The 9,904-nt window shown below is 39.9% G+C and overlaps 2 non-coding genes across 2 annotated transcripts; one reads left to right on the top strand and one right to left on the bottom strand.

Moving 5' to 3' along the window:
- The first annotated feature begins 1,667 nt into the window (after nucleotides 1-1,667).
- On the top strand, nucleotides 1,668-1,775 carry LOC141694787 (small nucleolar RNA R71). The gene has a single exon (XR_012564070.1). It is a non-coding gene; the product is annotated as a small nucleolar RNA R71 (small nucleolar RNA).
- Nucleotides 1,776-6,452: 4,677 nt separating this feature from the next.
- On the bottom strand, nucleotides 6,453-6,559 carry LOC141694872 (small nucleolar RNA R71). Its single transcript, XR_012564153.1, has one exon. It is a non-coding gene; the product is annotated as a small nucleolar RNA R71 (small nucleolar RNA).
- Between the last annotated feature and the right edge of the window lie 3,345 nt (nucleotides 6,560-9,904).

Raw genomic sequence — 9,904 nt, 5'->3', positions numbered from 1 at the left:
AATTCCCCAACAAAGCCTTCCTTAAGGCATCAGACCTTAGCATTTGATCAAGTTCTGAAGTAACCACAGAATCGACCAACTCAACTTTTAAGCACTCCTCGTTTTCAGTCAGGAATTTCATGGCATTTAAAATATTGAACGTCACATCCTGATCCAGCACTCGCATAGTAAGCTCACCCTTCTGCACATCAATCAAGGTTCGGCCAGTAGCCAAGAATGGTCTTCCCAAGATTATTGGAATTTTCTTATCCTCCTCGAAATCAAGAATTACAAAATCAGCAGGAAAGATGAGTTTATCCACCTTGACCAATACATCCTCCATAATGCCTCGTGGATATGTAATAGAATGATCGGCCAATTGCAAGGTCATATAAGTAGGCTTTGGATCAGGAAAATCCAACTTCTTGAAGACAGACAAAGGGATCAGATTGATACTAACTCCCAAATCACATAAACACTTGTCGAACGATAAGTTTCCGATAGTGCAGGGAATAATGAAGCTTCTAGGATCTTTAAGCTTCAGAGGCAACTTCTGTTGCATCACAGCGTTGCATTTCTTTGTGAGAGAAACGGTCTCTAAGTCATCTAGCTTCACTTTTGAAGAGAGAATGCCTTTCATAAACTTCGCAAAGCTAGGCATTTGTTCAAGAGCTTCAGCGAAAGGTATGTTGATATGAAGTTTCTTGAACACCTCCAGAAACTTCTCAAACTGCTTATCCAGCTTTTTCTTCTACAGCCTCTTAGGAAAATGAGGTGGATGATAGATCTGTTTCTCCCCTGTATTACCCTCAGGAGGAGTGTGTTCCATAGTAGTCTTCCTTGGTTCCACTTATCCTTTCTTCTGCACTTCTTCCTCAGCCACAACTTCTTCTTCCGAAACTTGAGATTTTTCGGGATTTGCAACCTTCCCAGACCTCAATGTGATTGCCTTAACCTGCTCTTTTGCTTCCCTTTTGCCTGGTACTTCAGTGTCACTAGGGAGTGTACCAGGTTGTCGATTTAGCAAAGCATTAACAATTTGCCCAATTTGATTCTTCATGGTCTTGATAGAAACTGCTTGGCTCTTGCACTTGAGCCTCAACTCCTCTAGTTCATATTTTTCATTAGATTGAGGTAGCTGGAGTTGTTGTCTTGGTGCATATTGCATTTGCTGAAAACCAGGAGAGTTGTATTGTTTTGCTGCTTAGTGCTGATAAGGCTGCAGAACCGCATTCTGAGTATTGCTCTAGCTGAAGTTGGGATAATTACGGTTGTTGGGATGATAGGTGGCTGGAACTGGTTGTTGCGACCTCTAAAAGTTGCTCACAAACTAAGCTGATTCACTAGAAATAGGACACTGCTCCGTCTCATGGACACCAGCACAAAGCTCACAGACACTAGTGATCTGATTAACTCCATACTTAGCCAAAGAATCCACCGTCATCGTCAAAGCCTTAAGCTGAGCAGCTATAGAAGTAGCTGTATCTACCTCCAGAATGCATGCTACCTTACCCTGAGGTAGTCTCTGAGTTGGGTTCTGGTATTCATTGGTAGCCATCAGCTCGATCAATTCATAAGCTTCATAATAGCTTTTAGCCCATAAGGCTCCTCCTGATGCTGCACCAAGTATAGGTCTATAAATAGCACCCAATCCATTATAAAAGCAGTTAATGATCATCCATTTAGGCTTCCCATGGTGAGGACACTTTCTAAGCATCTCTTTGTAGCGATCTCAAGCCTCACATAAAGATTCTCCAGATTGCTGAGCAAATTTAGTAAGTGCATTTCTGATTGCAACAGTCTTCGCCATAGGTAAGAATTTAGTTAGGAACTTTTTGGGCAAGATCCTCCCATTTGGTGATAGACCCTGATGGTAGAGAATGTAACCAACACTTAGCTTTATCCTACAGAGAGAATGGGAAAAGCCTCAACTTAATAACATCTTCAGAAAATCCATTGAACTTGAAAGTGTCACAGATCTCGATGAAATCTCTTATGTGCATGTTGGGGTCTTCTGTCGTAGAAACCCTAAACTGAACTGAGTTCTATATAATCTGAATCGTGCTTGACTTGATCTCAAAGGTGTTAGCCGAGATGGCTGGTCGGACAATGCTAGACTGAATATCATTAATCTTCAGTTGAGAATAATCCATCAAAGCCTTCGTATTCACTTCTGGTTCTCCTATCGCAATAAGAGCTTCTTCAAAAACTTCCTTAGCTACTACAACTTCTTCCTCAGCTTGATCAAGTGTTCTCTTACGAGACCGAGTACACATATGCATACACGCTCTCTAGAGTACCTGAAACATGACAAGGAAATAAGTAAATAACAATGTCCGAGTCAATGAACTTTAACGACCACTGATGACGAACACATAAACTAAAAATTAACACCGAGTCCCCGGCAGTGGCGCGAAAAACTTGTTAGGACGAAAACACGCGCTAATATTTATGCAAGTATACACGATCGCAAGTAATATAGAATCAATTCTAGCACGTTCCCACATAGACTGGTTTAGGTTAATTTCAATCAATGTACTTATACAACAATGGTATGGCTATTATTCAATGTTAGGACGAATAACAAATTGAGATTGTTTATACCTAAGATATTAACTAGCATGCAATTAGCTAAGAGAGTAAAAAGGTTGATTTACTTATATAACACAAACATGGGATTCTAAATTCTTTACTACTTTATTCAATAGCCTTTTTGTTCTTAACCTTAGCATGCAATGGTGATGACACTAATCAGATAACATGAAACTAGTAAGCGCCAACTTTCGTTGGACGAATACCCTACTACCAGACATCCACAAAAGAGATAGAAGCTGAATAGACACCAATTATATTGAGACTTTATATGTCTATAGAATTTGACAACATAATGGTTTAATGCACAAGTTATCTATGTTGATTACACAGGGCAAGTAAGATGATTAAAATTACCTATAAATTGTGCATATCGATTACATGAACCTATGCTAGCATGGCAAGTTCTAAACCCCTATATTCACTGTCGCTTCAATAGAGATTAACACGCTATCTTATAAGCTCACGATGCTCATAAGAGGAATAAGCACAACCAATACTAGGATATCATACAATCACCACACACTAAGGTATCAAAACAATTAACTAAAGAAATCCATAAGAAAATCCTCTAGAACCCCACAATAACGATTAATCCAAAATCGGACTCATCATCAACGTGGGTTCCGATGAAAGCATGGTATAATAAACTAGGTCTTTATAAAATGAATAATAAACAAAGTACGTTAACAAGAGTATAGGGTCAACAAATAAGAAAACTAGCATCCAAGATTACAACTTAAAACAAAGAATCATAAGAATAAACTAGATCCTCTTTGCCTTGGTTGAATTGTGCTACACGGTCTACTTATGTCTTCTCCTTAAGCTCTGGTACGTCTTGTTATTGAAAAACGATCTTAAGTTGTTATTATATAGCAGCCCATACAGGTTAGAAGTCAAGAAAATCAGAATTATAGTAGAAACAGGAATCCTGGAAATCAACTCGGCGCGGCCGCGTGCTTCACCATCGCAGGCGCGCTGCAATCCTGCATCTTCAGCGCGGGCGCGCGCTACCACAGCGCGGGCACGCTGACCTTCTGGAAAATCTTTAAATTCTTGTTTTCTTGCCTGGTTTGAGTTGGCAATCCTCGAGCAATCTTCCTGAGCACCATCCTAACACCAATTTAGCACCAAAACAATGCTAAATCTCTTGATTCTTTTATTTATGCATGAAATGCAAAAACACTACAAAAACACATCAAATACATAAATAACTCAAGTACAAAAAATCAATTCAAGCCTTTAAAGAGCATTCTAAGTGGACATAAATGCCACTTAACACTCAGGTTTATTCACTATTTTCTACTTTTGTTTCTCAATATCTTCATTATAAGTGAGCAGAATTGTCTGATGGTCTTGATTTGTCATTTCTGAAGTGAGCAGATGTTGTGATATGTTAGCAAGACCTGAAATTTGATCAATCAGAAGGTCATCTACTGTGATTGGTTGAGATTGAGCATTTTGTAACCACTATTAGATTGGGTGAGATGGTTGTTGAGATGGGATGGATGTTGAACGAATGTCTATAAATTGTGATGTGGAGGGTTGATCTGATATAGAACCACCTGTGACAGATGTCACAGTTTAATTCACAGGATGAGATGTGGTTATAATAGTTTATTGTTCTCCATTTTGGTGGGAACCTCCATTGAAGTTGAAGGGGAGTTAACTAGGTTGATGTCATGTACTTTAGTCTCAAACCCTTGTGTTTCTTTCAAAACATTGTCACTTGAAAGTGATGTACTTGCCTCCCCCATAGCAGGATCATTGGAAATTGAACTCCTAGCTTCAATTATGAGTGCAATCTCAGTTAGGGGTTTGAAGGGTGTTGAGTGCTATTTATGACACTTTATAATGCTCTAATAAGATTTTAATTGATGCCTTTGTACTCAAGTTGTTAAGTGTTTTAACGTGTTTTCAAGTGTTTTTGCATTTCAGGCATTATCTCGGTAATCAGGTGCATTAGCATTATTTTGGGGCTAATTTGGTGTCAAGGTGGTGTTGGAATTAAAGCTCGTTGAAAGCTGGCTCAAAGCTTCAAGAAAAATAAAGAAGTCAGTTTTGGCAGAAGCCCGCACGCCCGCGCTGATCAAGCGCGCGCCCGCGCCGTGTCGGGATGCAGAATTCTTATTCTACTCTAATTCGAATTGGGAGACTTCTATGCTGCATGGGGCTGCTTTATAAACAACTCTAGGTCGTTTTTAATAAGTAATCAAGCCAGAGACATATCAAGGAGAGCGTATAAAGACCGTTTTAGCACGATTCAATGTAGACGAAGAAGGTCTTGTTTTTACTTATGAACCTTTGTTTAAGTTGTATTTGGATGCTAGTTTTCTTTTTTGTGAACCTTAATCTTGTTTTGTACTTGGTTTTATTTATTCGTTATAAAGACAACGTTTTATATATCATGCTTTCATCGAAACTCACGTTGATGATGAGTCTGATTATGGGCTAATCGTTATCGTGGGGTTCTAGCGAATTTATTTATGGATTTATTTAGTTAAATTATTTAATGCCTTAGTATGTGGTGATTGTATGATATCCTAGTATTGGTTGTGCGTATTCGTTTTATGAGCATCGTGAACTTATAAGATAGTGTGCTAATTTTTAATGAAGTGAAAGTGAATTTAAGGATTTAGAACTTGCCATGCTAGCATAGGTTCATGTATTCGATATGCATGATTCGTAGGTAATTTGAACCATCTTACTTGCCCTTTGTAATCAAGATAGATAACTTGTGCTTAAACCGTTATGTTGTCAAATTCTATAGAGATATAGGGTCTAAATATAATTGGTGTCTATTCAGCTTCTATCTCTTTTGTGGATGTCTGGTAGTATGGTACTCGTGCAAAGAAAGTTGGCGTTTATCAGTTTCGTGTTGTCTGATTAGGGTCATCACCATTGCATGTTAAGGTTAAGGACAATAAGGCTATTGAATGAAGTATTTAATGAAGTTAGAATCCCATGTTTGTCATATATATTAATTCAATCAATCTTATTTTCATAGTTATAATCATTAGTTTAATTCTTAGTTATAACAACCTCAATTTGTCATCAACTTAACATTGAATAATAACCATACAGTGTTGCTTAAGCGCGTGAATTAATTAGTTAACCAATACAGTGTCTGTGGGAATGAACTAGAAAAGATTCTATACTACTTGTGAACTCGTATAATTGCGTGTATTATTAGCGCGTGTTTAGCGACTAACAAGTTTTTAGCTCCGCTACCGGGGACCGCAGTGTTAATTGATAGTTTATATGCTTTCCATCAGTGGTCGTTAAAGTTCATTGACTCGGACATTGTTACTTATTTGTTTCCTTATCTTATTTCAGGTACTCTAGCGAGGGTGTATGCATACGCGTTCGCATACTCGTAAGAGAACACTGGATAAACCGAGGAAGAAGTTGTGGTAGTTCGTAAGGAAGTTTTTGAGGAAGAAAAGAAGGTAGTGGGAGAAGAGAAAGTCGAAGAACCAGTTGTAGCAGCGATGGGTGATCAAGCGTAAAATCCAAAGGCTTTGATGGACTATTCTCAGCCCAAGTTTAATGACATTCAGTCAAGCATCATCAAACCAGCCATCAGGGCTAACACTTTTGAGATCAAGTCAAGCACGATTCAGATGACACATAACTCAGTTTAGTTTGGGGGTTCTCCTACTGAAGACCCCAACATGTACATCAGGGATTTCATCGAGATCTGCGACACTTTCAAATTCAATGATCTGACTGAAGATGCTATCAAGCTATGCCTTTTCCCATTTTCTCTGAAGGACAAGGCTAAGTGCTGGTTACACTCTCTATCGGCAGGATCTATCACCACTTGGGAGAATCTCGCGCAAAAGTTTCTCCCTAAATTCTTCCCCATAGTGAAGACTGTTGCAATCAGGAATGCTCTTACCCAATTTGCTCAGCAAACTGGGGAATCTCTGTGTGAGGCTTAGGATCGATATAAGGAGATGCAAAGGAAGTCCCCACACCATGGCATGCCTGATTGGATGATTATTAATTGTTTCTACAATGGATTGGGTGCTACTTCTAGACCCATGCTTGATGCAGCATCAGGAGGAGCCTTGTGGGCTAAGAGCTATGATGAAGCTTCTGAACTTATTGAACTGATGGCTGCTAATGAGTACCATAATCCTTCCCAGAGACCGACTCAGGGGAAAGTCGCAGAAATTTTGGAGTTGGACGCAGCAACTGCTATTGCTGTCCAACTTAAGGCTTTGATGATGAAGGTGGACACTTTGGCTAATTATGGAGTTAATCAAATCGCCAGTATCTGTGAACTTTGTGTTGGTGCCCATGAGACTGATCAGTGCGTAATTTCTAGTGAATCAGCTCAATTTGTGAGCAACTTCCAGAGATCGCAGCAACCAGTGCCAGCCACCTATCATCCCAACAACCGCAATCATCCTAATTTCAGTTGGAGCAATGCTCAGAATGTGGTTCAACAGCAGTACCCGGCTAAGTAGTACAACCCCTGATTTTCAGCAACCACAGTATGCACCTAGACAGCAACTCCAACTGCAACAAGCCAATGAAAAATATGAATTAGAGGAGTTGAAGCTTATGTGCAAGAGTCAAGTTGTTTCTATCAACACCTTGGAAAAACAAATTGGGCAAATTGCCAATGCCTTGCTAAACCATCAGTCTGGTACACTACTTAGTGACACTGAAGTGCCAGGAAAGAGGGAAGCTAAAGAACAGGTAAATGCAATCACTTTAAGGTCTGGAAAGGTTTCGAATCCCGAACAAACTCAAGAGTTGACTGAAGAAGCTGAGGCTGAGAAAGAAGTAGAGTAACAGGATAAAGAAGTGGAACCAAGGAAGACTACTGTTGAGCACACTCCGCCTGAGGGTAATACAGGGGAGAAACAGATCTATCCTCCACCTCCTTTTCCCAAGCGGCTATAGAAGAAAAAGTTGGAAAAGCAATTTCAGAAGTTTCTGGAGGTGTTCAAGAAACTTCATATCAACATACCTTTTACCGAGGCTCTTGAGCAGATGCCTAGCTACGCAAAGTTTATGGAAGGTATTCTCTCTCGGAAGGTGAAGCTAGATGATTTAGAGACGGTCGCTCTCACGGAGGAATGCAGTGTTGTGCTTCAACATAAGTTGGCTCCGAAGCTTAAAGATCCAGGAAGCTTCACTATTCCATGTACTATTGGAAAAGTGTCTTTTGATAGATGCCTATGTGACTTGGGAGCTAGCATCAATCTGATGCCTTTGTCAATTTTCAAGCAGTTGGACTGACCTGATCCCAAACCGACTTATATGACCTTGCAGTTGGCCGACCGTTCTATTACATATCCGCGAGGTATTGAGGAGGATGTCTTGGTCAAGGTTGATAAACTCATCTTCCCTGCCGATTTCTTCATTCTTAATTTCAAGGAGGACAAGAAGATTCTCATAATCTTGGGGAGACCTTTCTTGGCGACTGGCCGAACTTTGATCGATGTGTAGAAGGGTGAGCTCACAATGTGAGTTTTGGATCAGGATGTTACCTTTAATATGTTAATGGCTATGAAATTCCCTACTGATAATGAGGAGTGCTTAAAAGTTGAGTTGGTCGATTCGGTGGTCACATCGGAACTCAATCAATTGCTAAGGTCCGATGCCTTAGAGAAAGCCTTGTTGGGGAATTCAGATAGTGAAGATGACGAAGGTGAAGAACAATTACAATATTTGAATGCTTCTCCCTGGAAAAGGAAGATAGATATGCCTTTTGAATCTCTTGGAATAGAGATATTGAAAAAAGCTCCTAAACGCCTCAAGCCATATATTGAGGAAGCTCCCACTCTTGAGCTTAAGCCTTTACTTGAGCATTTGAGTATACGTTTTTAGGTGATGCATCTACTCTTCTTGTTATTATTGCATCTGACCTTTCAGGTAGTGATGAGGAAAAGCTTTTGAGTATTCTAAGAGAGTTCAAATCGGCAATTGGATGGACTATAGCAGATATCAAGGGAATCAGCCCTTCTTATTGCATGCATAAAATTCTGCTAGATGAAGGTAGCAAGCCTACGGTCGAGAAACAAAGAAGACTTAATCCTATCATGAAGGAAGTAGTGAAGAAGGAAATTCTTAAGTGGCTAGATGCAGGGATCATTTACCCTATTTCTGACAGTTCATGGGTAAGCCCAGTTCAATGTGTGCCAAAGAAAGGTGGAATTACTGTGGTAGCAAATGAGAAGAATGAGCTTATTCCTACAAGGACAGTCACGGGGTGGAGAGTTTGCATGGACTACAGGAAGCTGAACAAAGCCACTAGGAAAGATCACTTCCCTTTGCTCTTCATTGATCAAATGCTCGACAGGTTGGCTGGTAATGAGTACTATTGTCTTCTAGATGGCTATTCCAATTATAATCAGATTTGTATCGCTCCAGAAGATCAGGAGAAAACTATCTTCACTTGTCCATTTGGTACTTTCACTTTCAGACGAGTTTCTTTTGGTCTGTATGGTGCACCAGCCACTTTTCAGAGATGTATTTTGGCCATCTTTTCTGACATGATTGTCCAGAATATGGAGGTGTTCATGGACGACTTCTCAGTCTTTGGCGATTCTTTTGATGAATGCTTGCAAAATCTTGGACATTATTCTCGGGCATAAAGTTTCTAGTAAAGGTCTAGAGGTGGACAAGGCCAAGGTGGGGGTCATTGAGAATCTCCCTCCACCTATTTCTGTTAAAGGAATTCACAGTTTTCTTGGTCATGCGGGTTTCTACAGGCGTTTCATCAAAGACTTCTCGAAAATTTCAAAGCCTTTGTGTAGTCTGTTAGAGAAAGATGTGCCTTTCAAGTTTGATGACGAGTGCCTTGTAGATTTTGAGACATTAAAGAACAGTTTAATCACGGCACCGGTCATAACTGCACCTGATTGGAATGAGCCTTTTGAGATGATGTGCGATGCAAGTGACTATGCAGTTGGAGCAGTTCTTGGGCAGAGGAAGAACAACATATTTCATGTGGTCTACTATACCAATAAGACCCTAAATGGTGCTCAACTGAATTATACTACTATGTAGAAAGAGCTTTTAGCTTTTGTCTATGGGTTTGAGAAATTTCGATCTTATCTACTTGGGACTAAGGTGACAGTTTTCACTGATCATGCTGCAATTCGGTATCTCATCTCAAAGAAGGACTCGAAGCCTAGATTAATTAGATGGGTACTTTTGCTCCAAGAATTTGAACTAGAGATCAAGGACATAAGAGGAACTGAGAATCAAGTCGCTGATCATCTCTCACGTTTAGAAAATCCTAATGCAACTTCATTGGATTAGACATTGATAAATGAGTCTTTTCCTGACGAGCAGCTATTTGGGGTGCAAG

The sequence above is a fragment of the Apium graveolens genome, chromosome 10 (assembly GCF_009905375.1).
Source record: "Apium graveolens cultivar Ventura chromosome 10, ASM990537v1, whole genome shotgun sequence".
Classification (NCBI taxonomy): Eukaryota; Viridiplantae; Streptophyta; class Magnoliopsida; order Apiales; family Apiaceae; genus Apium; species Apium graveolens.
This window is presented reverse-complemented; position numbering and strand designations above follow the sequence as displayed.